We start from the raw sequence: 15309 nt of genomic DNA, 5'->3' as shown, positions 1-15309 counted from the left end.
GCTGATCAGATATTAACAATTACTGTACATCCCCTTTAATGATTGCCTGCCCCCATACAGTTCATCTGGCAGTGAAGGATCTATTATTTTATGATCAACCGATGCTTGTGGGCCTGATACTGGTCAGCGCAAAAAGGACCTTTACCGTGATATACCAACTTATTCTTATGGTAGAGTTGGAAGGGACCTCAAGGGCCATCGGGTCCAACCCCCTGCGAGTGCAGGTTTTCCTAAATCATCCCAGCTATATGTTTATCCAGATTCCGCTTGAAGATTTCCATTGATGGAGCGCCCACCACCTCCCGTGGCAGCCTATTCCACCTCTCACTACCCTCACTGTCAGAAAGTTTTTCCTAATGTCTAATCTGTATCTCTTTCCCTTTAGTTTCATCCCATTGCTTCTTGTACTTCCTTGTGCTAATGAGAATAGGGTAGATCCCTCTGCACTGTGACTACCTTTCAGATATTTGTAGACTGCTATTAAATCTCCCCTCAGCCTTCTCTTCTGCAAACTAAACAATCCCAGTTCTTTTAGCCGCTCCTCATAGGACATGGTTTGCAGACCTTCCACCATTTTGGTTGCTCTTCTCTGGACTTGCTCCAATATATCGATGTCTTTCTTGAATTGAGGCGCCCAGAACTGTACACAGTATTCCAGGTGTGGTCTGACCAGGGAAGAGTACAGCGGAATAATGACCTCTCTTGATCTAGATTCAATGCTTGTCTTAATACATCCCAGAATTGTATTCGCCTTTTTTGCAGCAGCACCGCACTGTTGGCTCATGTTGAATTTGTGATCTACTATTATGCCCAAGTCCTTTTCCCCTATGCTATCACTTAGTTCTATTCCTCCCATACTATATATGTTTTTTACATTTCTGTTACCCAGATGTAGAACTTTGCATTTGTCCCTGTTAAATACCATTTTGTTCGCCTCAGCCCATTGTTCCAGTGTGTCTAAGTCCTTTTGAATACACTCTCCTCTCTAGTGTTGTCTATTCCTCCTATCTTCGTATCATCTGCAAATTTTATGAGTTCCCCAATAATTCCATCGACACATCTAATAGACCGTAGTGCAGGGGTCCTCAAACTTTTTAAACAGTGGGCCGGAGGCAGAGCAGGTCGCACAGACATCAGGAGCGGTGCCCTCCAATAGGTAAAGTGAAGTGCGCTCCATGGCCTGGCCCGAGCTCCCCAGGAGCTTCATTATAAATGCACGCCTGCCGGTGTTGTTAGCGGGGCCAGACAGAAGTGCTTGGCGGGCCACATGTGGCCCGCGGGCCGCAGTTTGAGGACCCATGCCATAGTGTATGGCTGCACGTGCAGAAACATTTAACAGACGTTCACTCATTGGACTATTGTTTAACCACCATCTTACTTCTAGAGGCCACTTAATTTCAGGAATATATGTGCCCGGTTTGCTGAAAAGGACTAAGTCACGTGATATAACACATAAGTCGGATTGGGGCTGGTAATTATATTGGACTCATACAGACTTCGTGATAAGTTTCCTTTTGGGAACAGCAGAGGAAGTGGAGTTAAGATAGGGAAGTGACTAAATATTTTGTAAAGCTAGGGGCATTACACAGGAATGAGGTTTGTTTTCTTTGTTAGAGTGCTCTCTGCAATGTAATAAGGTCAGTCCATTTCTGGCAGAGGAAGATTACACCATTGATCAGAGATCAGGACTTGATCAAAGACTGTCCTGCTCCCAAAAGTATCTATAGACATAGGAGAATTTCACCAAACTAAAGATTCCGGGGGAGGGGGGAGGAGGAAAGTTCCCTTCTTGGTTCAGACATTACACATTCAGCAGCTGCTGTATAAGCTGCATGTTTTGACACTTCATTTGTATGCAGGTGAAAAACTTCAAATGAGAATAACTCTCAACCGGTCATACATAGTGCTATATTTAAAGAGGTTGTCCAGGCAATACTCCAGATGGTGAGGTAGACAGAGAAAAAAAAAAAAAAAAAGTCCAGCTGCACCAAAAGCAATGCCTACTAAAGGCTACAAAGAGTTGGAGATGGTGGTGAAAGGTCCTCTTTAAAGGGATTCCATCATTGGATACCTTTTTTTTTTTTCTGACTAACACATAGGAATAGTCTTAAGAAAGGCTATTCTTCTACCTTTAGATGTCTTCTCCAATCCGCCATTCGGCAGTAATTTGGGGTTTCTTCGGTATACAAATGAGTTCTCTCGCAGCAATGGGGGTGGTCTCCAGCCCTCAAACTGCACTGGGGGCGTCCCCAATGCTGCAAGAGAAATCTCCAGCGATGCCTCTATCATCTTCTTCTGTCTTCAGAGGACCTGGGTCTTCTTCCTTCCTGGGTTTCAATCTTCTAGGCACGAGCAGTCGGCTCTGCCAGTGGGCTTCATTCAGAGCCGACTGCACATGCCTGCGGCCACAAGAAAATGGCCGCTTACACAGCTTACTGTGCAAGTGGTCACAGGTATGTGCGGTCGGCTCTGCCTGAGGCCCAATGGCAGAGCAGACTGCGCATGCCTAGAAAATTGAAACCCAGGATGGAAGTAGACACAGGGAGAGGGCGTTCCAGGTGAAGATAGAAGCCATGCCAGAGATATCTCTTGCAGCATTGAGGATGCCCACAGTGCTGCGAGAGAACTCATTTGCATACCGAAGAAAACCTGGATTTCTACTGAACGGCGGCACGGTGAAGACATCTAAAAGGTAGGAGAAGAATTGCCTTTCTTAAAGGGGCTCTATCACTGGTAAAGTCATTTTTAACTAAAGACATCCTTGCATAGCCTTTAGAAATGCTATTCCACACCTACCTTTAGTATGTAAATTGCCTCAGCGGTTTTTGAATAAGTCAGTTTTTATTTATATGCTAATGAACTTCCAGCCAGTACAGGAAGTTCCCAGCAGCCTCCTCTCTGCTATTATCTCCTATGTGTGTGTGCAAACAGGAAACTGAGTCATTATCAGCAGCCTGTGCTGTAGACAGCCATAGGAAACAATAGCAAAGGGGGGTGCACGATGCATCGTGCACCAGTCTAGCCTTTCTAAAGGCTATGCAAAGATGTGAATAGTTAAAAATGACTTTTCCCGATGATAGAGCCCCTTTAAGGCTATAACCACATGTTAGTCGGAAAAAAAGGGTATCCAATGATAGAATCCTTTTAAAGACAGCCTGTCAGCAGTAAATTGCTTATAAACCTAAACCCAGTACCTTGTAGAGGTGATAGTTTCATGTGTAAGTAAGGGAAAGCACTAGAGCATCTAGAGCTAAAGTTCCTCATTTGCATATGAATAAAACACAAAAATGGGGGACCAAAGTTAACAAAAAGCCATATTTGGAAGCCATAGAAAGGTACAAGGTAATGTCAGTAGGTTTATAACCAATTTACTGCTGGCATACTCCCTGTATGGCTCTCTAGTGGGTATGAAATTAACCTACGAAGAGTTGGCACTAAAAAGACCTTTCTTCTTTCATGGAGGAGAGCCAATTTCCACTATTTAGTAATTAAAAATGATAGAATGAAAATGCATAGGTGCATTGGCTACTTGAGTCCTAAAACTTTTCCAGCAAAATTGCCATCCATACACAATACCCCAAATATCAACTCATACCCCATCCATAGTATAGATAAGCTGCAGATTGTCGGGGGTGTAGCCACTGGGACTCCCACTGATCATGAAAACAGTCTTTTGCAGCCCAGTCTGAATGGAGCAGTGGACAGGCAAGCATGTGACCCCACTCCATTCATTCGAAAAAACTAGGAGGTAGCCAGGCTCTAATTTAGCTACTCCAAAAGCCCAACCACTGCTTCATTCATTCTTGTGTGAGGAGCACCAAAGTAACCCTGTCTTGTCTGTGATGTAGTTTATTCCCTATCTTGTTGACAGGGCACAAGTTAAAGAGGACCTTTCATGGGTTTGGGCAAAGTCAGTTTTATATACTGCTGGAAAGCCTCCCTGTGCTCAGGAGGGGAGGGGCGTTCCTCCCCGTTCACACTGTACAGCGCGTGATAGGCGCTGCTGGGAAGAAGGACGTTCCTGACCGACTGTCAGGAACGCCCTTCTGACTATAAAGAGCTACGGTACCGGGACTGCTAGCTCTTCACCTGGGACACAGATCGGGAAAGCAGACAGTGCGCTGAATTCAGCGCACTGTCGGCTTTCCAGCGGTATGTAAAACTGCCTGTGCCCCAAACCCATAAAAGGTCCTGTTTAAGTTCGTGGGAAAACCCTTTTAAAGAGTACCCGTCATTTCAATATTTTTCATAAATGAAAAGTTCTGGTGAATATAAGAAACTATACCTTGTCATAGGAAAGAGCTCCTGGCTGCTAAACTGCTTATCTCACAGAGAAATCAGTCTTCATTCAAGACAGACTACAGTTCATAGAACTCTATGGAAAGAGGATGGAGGAGCAGCGAATGAGAAGCAGAAAGAAGCAAGTATCCTGGAGCAGATTACAGTACGATCTCTCTCACCAGTGCGTTATCACACCTATATTACTCACTCCTGATTATAGTGAAGAAAAGCAGTCTAGTCCGTCAGCAACCATATAAAGCATAATAGGAATTTTCTTTATTCAAACAATAGCATGGCATACCCGGTGTGTGATGCTATTGTTTGAATAAAGAAAATTCCTTTTCTGCTTTATATGGTTGCTGATGGACTGGACTGCTTTTCCTCTTAAGTAGCCCCAAATGGGAGATGGCTTTCTGTCATGCAACTAAGAGAGTGATTTTATCCCCATTATCAGTCACAGAACTTTTTTCATATAACGATTTCCTCCCACTCACTGGCCACTCCGCCTCCTCAGACTTCAATGTAATCTTATCTGCGAGCGAGCTAAGCCATCTTTATGGTGAATGCAGATCTTTCAGTAAAATGAGCAGTTTAACAGGCAGAGCGGAGCAGGTAACAGCAGGTAGGAGCATTTTCCGCTGATAAGGGATATTAGGAAAATTCTTATATTCCTCTGGACTATTCATTTGCAAAATATTTCGATAGCTGTCCTGACAGCCTGTCAGGAACGCCCTTCTGACTATAAAGAGCTACGGTACCGGGATATTAGTCAGCAAATGAGTGATATATTGCAATTCTGTAAGATAATGTGTCTCTAAGATAGGGAACAACCTTCGAATCTACATTCAGACGTCGCAGTAACCCACTGATAATTTGGATACTGATATTGTTCAACTAGTCTGCAAGTATCCTGGCTGCATACTTGGACAAGTCAAGACAGTGCACTCTCGAATGCTTATACAGAGCACTTCGGTGTAACACTTTATATGTCAACAAGGACTCAAGAATGTTTCAAACATACCTGTGAAGGGCAAAGGGGAAATTGCCCTATGAATGTATCTCAATGTGAAACCTCCAAGATGTTTGCCTAAAACTCCAGGCAACCCAGTAAACTCACTTCTAAATCCTTCCAAAGTTAAGAATGTGTTTATTTATCTATTGTGTTAAACATGTAAGACTTCAACGCTGGTCCCTATTTAGGGAGATTGTAAAGGGTCCTCATGCATATAATTTCCAAAAATATCAGTGTTACCTACAGAAGATCAAATGAAAATAAAAGTTGAAATCTGATCGGTTGCCCCTTCCTTCAAACAAGATGAGCATTAGGGTTGTAAAAATTTTGGCATGTTCCATGAGACCCTGTAGAATGAAACATTTCTTCTAGCATATAGTCCTTGACAGCTCCGTAGTGCTGAGCCACATGCCACCTGTAAAGAATCCTGCACACGTGAACCTTGGAATTCTCTCTGATCTCCTGAATGGGTATGGATGTACAACCTTGAAAGGCCAAGTTCAGACATTATTGCCATAAAAAAAAATTATATATATATATATATATATATATATATATATATATATATATATAGCAATGGGCAACTCAGTATGTTCACTGTATAAAAAAAAAAAACAGAGATCCACACAAGGTCAGCTATGAACGTCAGCACTGTTGCCATGCAGTTATGCTTTGGGAGACAGAATGAAACAAAAACCACAGAATAAAATGTATATAATGTATCTCAGCTGGACAAAAGCTGCTAACACCAAACTTGCGGCAGTTTTCTGCTGATGTCTACTGAAATTCTTTATGATCGGGCAAGTAAAGAAAAAATAATTCTATTTTGCTTCTGAAGTGTTTTTTTTGTATGGCATTTTGTACAGTCCTGTAATGTATATTTTCTAAACAACAAGATGAACAAAAGACACCCTACTGCATGCCTTAAACTAACGTGTATGGATCACAAACGCTCAATGGCTACTTTAAGTAGGCATCCACCATGCAGAGAAATGAATAAGAACGTGGGATATACTTAGAGGACACAGGAAATGTTGTGTATCCAATAAACATATAGACGGAAAAAAAGCAGGTTTACAAACAATTGTTGCCTATATCAACCAATCACACTGCAGCTTTCACTAACTGCAATACGCAAAATGTGATTGGCTACTGTAGGCAAAGAATATTAGAACCATATTGAAATATACCACTTCTTTGCCATCTGTCTATTTCTCGACTGTAGATTTTTTCTATATGCAGGTTTTTCTTTTTCTACGTTATGGGGCTGCCATCTGGCCCGATCTTTTAGGATTTAGTATTATGCTTTACAGCACAGTCATAGCCATAGGCAACAATAGACTGCAGATGACTCTTTAAGATGAGTTTTCTGGGCATGCTCTGTGCAGGGAAGAGGAATATACAAGACGTGGCATCATCAGTACTATCAGTAGTGGATGCAAAGAAGAGCCAGTGGTGTTAACTTCTATTGTAATAATGTCTGATGTAAATGAGGTGACTGCTGCAAAGAAAATAACTACAGAATTGGCAACGGTCAGTCTATTAGTTTAGTGCCTTAACATAAAAACTCTATATAAAAAATAAAAAAAAAACAATCAGGGCTGTGGAAGTCTGAGCGGGGACTAATTTTAGGTGGAATCAGAAAAGAGTTAAATACTTCGGCTTCAAAATAAAATAACCATACAATTTTTCCTTTTGTAAAATAGATTTAATAACTTTTCCAGTTTCTGACGTACCATGGTTGTCAACCAGGTTTAGAATATTGACAGAACCCCTGCATATCAACAATGTTGTTATATAGGCATGGAATATGTTGAAAGCCCATTAGCCGAGTATAGGCTGCTGTAAAACAAAGCTGGCAGCTTGAAGTCTGTGCAGGGATCTGACATCTCAGTCCTAATACAGCCGCATTACATAGCTTGTTCAACAATACAATACAATTAACTGCAATTCTACAACTAATGCTAGTGTTACTATTCATAATAAGAAAAATAATGTGATTTTAAAGACGTGTGTTTTTCTCTCTTGTGCATAACAGCGCAATATGTTATTTCTAAGTTATTGCCGGTATTATACTGCCAGGTGGAGCTCCACTTTAAATAGAACAAAATGAAAATATGTTAAGACTATCAATACTAGCCTAGGTGGAACAGAAACCATTAAGAACACTTTGATCTTAGTAGTATAAGCCTATCCCAAGAAGGATGACACCAGACAGGTGTTACATCCTCCCACATCAAAACAGCAGCCATATGCTGCTAGATAAGTGTGACTGTGTATCCTGAAGAATCCCACCCGCCATGGTGTCACTCAGCCAGAAAATGACCAGATTGAAACCAGATGACTGTCAGAATACCAGCATTTTCCATGGCTAAAATTCCACTAGTTGTTATAATTGTTCCAGCTCGAGTCATGTTTACACTACAGCAAATATCTCAGAGCCGTCATCCAGGTTCCTGTATGGAAGCGCTCAACTCTAATTTAAGGAAAGAAGCCAAGCAGACCTTACTATGTAAAGGTCTAAGTCTAGCAAAACCTTCAAGACTGCTGGAGGGAATCCTGTGGCTGCTAAGCAGCTGAAGATAAACATGCAATTTACAGACCATACTGGATAATAGAAGGAAGGCATCAAACCAAGAATATAGTGCCATGCTGGTAAAGCAATACAAGTGTCAAAGATGTTCCTGCAAAGGGGATGTTCATGTGGAGGAATTTGATACCGATTTTGAGGCAGATTCTGCCACAAAAATCAGCAGCAAATTCCACCCTGAATCTGCCTCCCCCATTGAAGTAAAGACAAATGCAGGATGCTGAAAAAATAAGCGTCTTGCAGCCAATTCAACTGCAGAACCTGTGATGTAAGACACTGCCGATAATCCTCATTATGAAGCTAATCGGCAAAGGTTGCAATACACCTGTAAATATTTATACATGTTAAAAAATATTGAATATTATATTATAGCTCTTACTTATATTTCCTATTTTACATAGCAGAGATGCTAGTGCCCTTAGAGTATTCTGTTTGATGACATTTAGTATATTTAGTACATTTGAGGCTCTCGACCAACCATCCATGTCACCCCCTACTCAGGTCCCAGCCTTTGCCCCTCCTCTTATATAAGTACAAAATTATTTATCTTATATCCCAACAAGATATTAGTTAAAAAAAATTAAAAAAAAAAAAAAGATGGCTGATTCGTTACTTTCCCTTAGAAAGACTTAAATGTAATTGAAACGATGGACATTCCCCAATATGGAATAAATAAGAATTACATCTTGTGCAGAAAAAAGTAGATGTCTTTCAGAGCTCTGTGCACAGAAACATTAATAAGTTACGGGTGCCAATATTGTGACTTAAAATATGATTTTTGCATTTGTCAAATTTTTTAATTCTAATAAAGATATTAAAAATGACAAACTATAAATTTGGTATGGTTTTTTGTTAAATTTATACATGTTAGATAGTTAATTTAAATAGTGACCTCTTTATCGTGCCTAATCCTTTACTTTTAATGCTGTGAACTTTGAACTCCTCTGTGGCTAAAAATACTCCTCAAAATTCCGCTGTAATACTTCAGGATTCTGACTATGTTCTCTTAACTCACTAGTCTCGCTTCTCTCTTCTTTATGATTGTGGTATGTTTTATTTTCCTTCTTTGTCCCCCTTTTTTTGTGTATCTAATTCCTTGTCTTGCTTTCTCCCCTCTTCCTCCTCCTTTCCACACCTTCTCTATTACCTCTCTTGACCACTGACTCCCTCCTTCGCTTTGGCTTGATAATAGCCCCTTATTAGATGTAAGTCTGCAGAATGACACAGATAGTGTTTGGACGCCTTGTATCTCATTCTTCACTAGTTGAAACATTGTTGATGTTTGTGGTTTATTAACCATTTATTATGCTTATGTTTCTCTTCCTTTTGGATATTTGTCCTTTCATGTAATTTGCAGTGATTACTATTGGATTGATGATGTCCTGATATTCTCTGTTTTGTTCTTTTACAAATGTCATGTAAAAAACCAAATAAATGTCGATTCAAAAAAAAAAAAAAAAAAAAATACTCCTCAAAAATTATAAGAGTATTTTTGCTCTTCCAGAAATAAAGTGTGACCTGTTAATAACTAAAATCCACAGTGGAAGCCAAAACGCTTCTTTAGTTTTCTGTTGCAGGCTCCAGAGGGCGAGGAAACGAAGAGGAAATCGAGATTCAAATTCCTCTTTACTTTCTGCCAATGGATCGGTCCCATAACATGTTCAGGAAGTCCCAACTGCTAGGCAAACTAATCCATCCTAGAAACTTGCTGAGACCAAAGGAAGTTCTCATCTAAGGGCTATTAAGAACTAACCCAAAGAAAGTCCTAACTCTTGGTTCACATCTGCGTTTAGTAATCCGTTTGCAGAGTCCGCATGGGGACCCCCTGAACGGACTACAGAACACACGGACCCTGGGGCACACGGACCCCGGAGATCTGGCGGCAAGCACACAGACCCCATTATAGTCTATGGGGTCCGTGTGCTTTCACTGCACACCGCTTGCAAATGCGTTCGGTAATCTGTTCAGGGGAGTCCGCATGCAGATTACGGCCTTGCATATGGGATTAGTGGGCCAAAACATGTGCATATCAACAATTTAGATCAATTAGCACCTGTTTATCTACCCATTATGATGCCATTATGTGTGAGCATTAAAAAAAGAAAAGCACAAAAACTGTATTAGGCTAAGGCCCCATGTTGCAAAAACTCTTTTGTTGCAGAATTTGCTGCGATTTTTTTCAGTCAAAGTCAGAATTGGATTTAATAGAAGGGAAACGTCTAAGAGCTTACATTATGGGTCTCGTTTCAAGCCAATCTTGACTTTGGCTCAAAAAACCCTCAAATCTTCAACAAAAAAAAGCCGCGTTTCTGCCACGTGGGGCCTTAGCCTGAGTTTTATTTTTTTAATTAAATGCATGTACATTTTTCATTATGGATAATGATTAACATTAATTAAAAATGCATGTGTTTTTTTAATGCAAACAAAAACACTTGTGTATTAGCTCCTATATCTAGTTGGACAACTTGGCAGGATGATCATTCCATAAGATTGTATGCAAACTAAATCTTGCCCAGGATACAAGATCTGTATGTAGGCCATATTCCCAGGCCCGAACTCGACTGTATGAATATAATCCACTAGATTGTATTAAGTTATGATGAAGTGAGCTCCCGAGCAACTGGAGTGCGACAGTATAGAACTGGCAGCTTTACATCTGGAGCTCTAAACTGCAGCTACAATGCATTGAGGTTCAGTCACACATCTGAATTCAGTCCAAGAAATATGGCCGACACATGGACCAGAATCAGTCATGTGAACATGTCCTTTATCTTTGCGTGCCCATTCATTTTGTCATTGTTGTAAGATCCCCTTTCACATGGTTATATTCAAGACAAGTAGTAAGGCCTGTGTGTTGAGAATATCACCCCCCACCACCACCACCACTGTAGCTCCTTTTCACAAATACCACAAACAAACCTTGCTGGGCATTAATGAATGGCCACACACTAGTTTGCTTGCTACTGTCCTGAACTCACAGATTCACCAAAGTAATGTTCCTGTGCATTTCCATCATGTCGGGCCTGATCCTTAAGGGGAGAGAGTGACCAGGAACATGTGGCCAGCTATCCACAACTATAGAAACTCACCACCATTTTCTGGTGTACTGAAGCCTTTTAAGAGTCCAACTCCCTACCGATAGGACATTTATGGCACCCAAAATTGATGGTTAAAAATCTAAACCACTGCAACCGTGAAAACTTATTAGAGCAATTCATTGTAAATCCATAGCTAGCCAGTACAGTATTTCCATCAGTCACGTCTGTAGTCTTCCTCCTTTTTCTGGGGGCTTACAACATGCATTCAGACAAGGTTCATTCATAGAAGACGGCAGAATAAAGGGAGCAGATGCACTGGCTCTGGGTAACTGCATGCCCTGCACACATTTTCAGGCTCAGTGGCTACGTGTAAGCAGTCTCCTTTCAGATGCATCATTTCTGGATGCTATTACTGCTTCACTTTGTGTATACGCTGCCCATTGCTTAATGTGACTATAGATGTAGGATGAATATCAGACTACAACCCCCAAAAGCTGTAGAGTTACTTCTATTGAGCAGGGGCAATGAACAGATGCCAGACACCATTGAAACAATAGGATTGACCCATGTTTCTCTCACTGATATTGCATTACAGGAGGGACAGACATGTTGTGTATAAAGGCAGCTTTAGAAATTCAGTTTTTCTAGGTTATGTCGCTCAACATACAGTTTACTATATAGACACGAACTTCCACGTAAAACATATAGGGACATGCCATTTATATCTTCAGCACTAGCCTGTTAGGGATTAGAGCAGCTCATATGATCTCCAAGGAAGGAAAGATTTTAGGAAAAGTATTCTATGCATATTCTACCAGATCACAGGAAAACGGGAATTCCTGAGAGAGGAAGCAGGAAAGAAGTGCCTGCACAGCAGTAAATAATAACTGCGGTGAATAGAAAGATACGTGTCCAAGATCTGGAACCCTGAATGAGAAACTCTTTATAGATAGGACTTCTAAAGGTTACATCCACACGGAACAGGCCCCCTGCAGATTTTTTTTTTCGTTGCAGGGAATCAGAAGATTTTCCAGAGTTAAACCACAGCAGAAACTGTCTGAAACGAAGAATTCACTAGGTAGTTGCTTCAGGTATGCCGCAACTTCTCCCAAAGTATGAAGGCCACAGTAGAAATCTGCAGTAGGTATGAATTGGCATACCATTGCTCCAATATATATAACTATCTGGAGCTGGGCAAGTTCTGTGTATTGTAGAATATTGTATAGTACTCAGCAGCCTGAAGCATGCCATACACAGAGACCTATGGCAGATTCAGCTAAGACTTCTGAAATATACTGAGAACGTGAGGCCTGTGGTAGTCATACACATAAGAAACAACAGATGCTACTAAAATAGGCTGGATCTGTCACATGACAGAAACCAATGGACCCCAGAGACATACAAAGGGGTCCCTCAGGTTCTGTCATTTTACCAGAAAAATTCAGAATGTATAATCCACCATTTATTCAGACAAATCTGCAGAAGAGGCTCCAAACACAGATGTGAACTGATTCTTAGGGACATGGGCACAGGAACGATGGGCAGTGTGATGTGTCTCACACTCTGTTCACATGTATATTAGTGATCCAGTTTTTGTTCCAATATGTTTGCAAAAGGATTGAAGCTGAAATATAGAAGAATCCTATGGCTTCCAGTGACATTAATGGGATCTATCGGGTTCCTGCCCCCCTCCCACTGAAATCTAGGTTACACAAGAAAAGAATGTGCTGAAGGAACAGACATTTCCAATACCAAACTTCCCTTCCAAATAGCTCACAGAACTGGTTTCTTATTGCGCTGAATTTATGTTATAAAGGATACAGTACTATAAATACTTATCTAAGAAAAGTATACACTAAACAAAGCTATGTACAACCAAAAATCCAGGGCACTAGAGTAGCACAGACCCCAGCACAGGCATGGCCAGATATTTACAGGTCTTCTCCCCTACAACCTACATGGAGGATATATAGAAGTGGAAGCTTACACCGTCACATGCTGCCCACACCCTTTCAGGCACCCACACCCTTCTAACAATCTCTAATGCTCAAAGGGGTTAACAACATACCATTGATCCATATAACACACCCTGCCGTCTCACAAGGTGTAGAACGCATTTTATACAGCGTCTTGGCACATCTCAGAGGTCACCATATTGAGGAGATATCAGCATTGGTGCAGCCCAGCCCACAGCACTTACCAGCTGGCCTGCCTCAAAGTCCCAGCATAAGCAGCCTGTACAGCAGCAGTATATTGTATGTATGAGACCACATGGACATATATAGGGATCAATAAAGAGCAATCTGACAGTACCCAGTATCATATAGCAAGCCTCACTAGCCATAATGGTGCAGATGCCCCCAGCCCCCACCCTGTGCCCTGCGGCCAGTGCCCCCTACCCAGCAGAAAGGCTAATTAGTGCCACAATAATAGTCACATCACAGCCCGACCTTCATTAGGATGCAAGTAGGGCACAAGGAGCCAGCACAGATCCCATAGATGGCATCCCTGACAACAATGGGGCGCCGATCGCCCCCTTGCCTGATCTATCATTGGGAGCCCGCACTGCTGCACACAGCGCCCCATGCACACGCACTTTTACTCTGCTCTGCCGATCACTGGAGGATTGCTTCTCATTGAGCGATCACATCGCTCCGCCAGGCTGTGAGCACTGCAGCCCTGCACATGAGCGCACTGGATGGCTGCAGCATCCCTAGGGTCTCACCTATAAATCAGCGTGACTTCCTCGGAGCCCTCTTGTGAGGCGCCGCCCGCACTACGGTGCTTGGCTAGGGGAGGTGGTGGCCTGTGTATCCGGGGAATCAGGGGCTCAAGCTCGGCTCTCCCCGTGCTCTTCCTCCTCCCTCTATCTAACGCACCGACTAGTCCTCGTAACCGGAAACTCAGCTCACACCGCCCCCCTCCCGCCGCTACAAACAGGCAGAGCACACGGCCAATCACGAGCCTGGAACAGACGGACGGGCGCTACCCTAGCCGGAGCTACATTACTGTTGTCCTCCGCGCGGTGAGCCGTCCGTTGGGGAGGTGACGTAATATAGTTCCAGTTGTTATCATGCGGTGACGCCTCATAACTGAACGCTAAAGGCTACGTGTACACGGCTACCTGAGCCTTAGCTTGGGCTGTACCGGTGGCATGTTACATGGGTGTTGTCCGCTATTGCCGCTTCTAAATATGTGGCTGAACCTTAAGTGAATCAATCATAGTTCCTAACATTTAAAGGGCCTGTCCTGAAATAAAATATGTGACAATGACCAATTTATTATGTGCGGTAAGACATGACCCAGTGATCATTCATTACCATTTACTTCTATAGTATTGCGCCACCTGCTGGTCATTAGGTATAAGGGCGGGCACGTCCACCTAATGAAGTGAGTAATGGACGCCCCTGCCTCCTCTCCTCTCCTCCTGTGACGACTGAGGTGTCAGCTCTCCCCATTTACTTCTATGAGATAACAGTCAGATGGAATACCCCTTTATTTTTATTATTTGTTCTTCTATCCATATACACTCACCGGCCACTTTATTAGGTACACCATGCTAGTAACGGGTTGGACCTCCTTTTGCCTTCAGAACTGCCTCAATTCTTCGTGGCATAGATACAACAAGGTGCTGGAAGCATTCCTCAGAGATTTTGGTCCATATTGACATGATGGCATCACACAGTTGCCGCAGATTTGTCGGCTGCACATCCATGATGCGAATCTCCCGTTCCACCACATCCCAAAGATGCTCCTCTATTGGATTGAGATCTGGTGACTGTGGAGGCCATTGGAGTACAGTGAACTCATTGTCATGTTCAAGAAACCAGTCTGAGATGATTCCAGCTTTATGACATGGCATTGCATTATCCTGCTGAAAGTAGCCATCAGATGTTGGGTACATTGTGGTCATAAAGGGATGGACATGGTCAGCAACAATACTCAGGTAGGCTTTGGTGTTGCAACGATGCTCAATTGGTACCAAGGGGCCCAAAGAGTGCCAAGAAAATATTCCCCACACCATGACACCACCACCACCAGCCTGAACCGTTGATACAAGGCAGGATGGATCCATGCTTTCATGTTGTTGACGCCAAATTCTGACCCTACCATCCGAATGTCGCAGCAGAAATCGAGACTCATCAGACCAGGCAACGTTTTTCCAATCTTCAATTGTCCAATTTCGATGAGCTTGTGCAAATTGTAGCCTCAGTTTCCTGTTCTTAGCTGAAAGGAGTGGCACCCGGTGTGGTCTTCTGCTGCTGTAGCCCATCTGCCTCAAAGTTCGACGTACTGTGCGTTCAGAGATGCTCTTCTGGCTACCTTGGTTGTAACGGGTGGCTATTTGAGTCACTGTTGCCTTTCTATCAGCTCGAACCAGTCTGGCC

At 42.5% G+C, this 15309-nt stretch overlaps 1 protein-coding gene across 2 annotated transcripts in view; it reads right to left on the bottom strand.

Moving 5' to 3' along the window:
* CORO1C (coronin 1C) overlaps window positions 1-15309 on the bottom strand; it is a 66960-nt gene that overhangs the window by 35980 nt on the left and 15671 nt on the right. Inside the window, exon 1 of one of the 2 annotated variants that reach the window (XM_075276608.1) lies at window positions 13647-13834. The exons of the other annotated variant lie outside the window; for it this stretch is intronic. The gene's annotated coding sequence lies outside the window, so the exon portion shown is untranslated. Of the gene's footprint in view, window positions 1-13646; window positions 13835-15309 lie in introns of those variants that run through there. 2 annotated transcript variants of the gene reach the window in all.

This window comes from Leptodactylus fuscus, chromosome 1, assembly GCF_031893055.1.
Source record: "Leptodactylus fuscus isolate aLepFus1 chromosome 1, aLepFus1.hap2, whole genome shotgun sequence".
Classification (NCBI taxonomy): Eukaryota; Metazoa; Chordata; class Amphibia; order Anura; family Leptodactylidae; genus Leptodactylus; species Leptodactylus fuscus.
The sequence above is the reverse complement of the archived record's forward strand: the minus strand, read 5'-3'. Positions and strand labels throughout refer to the sequence as shown.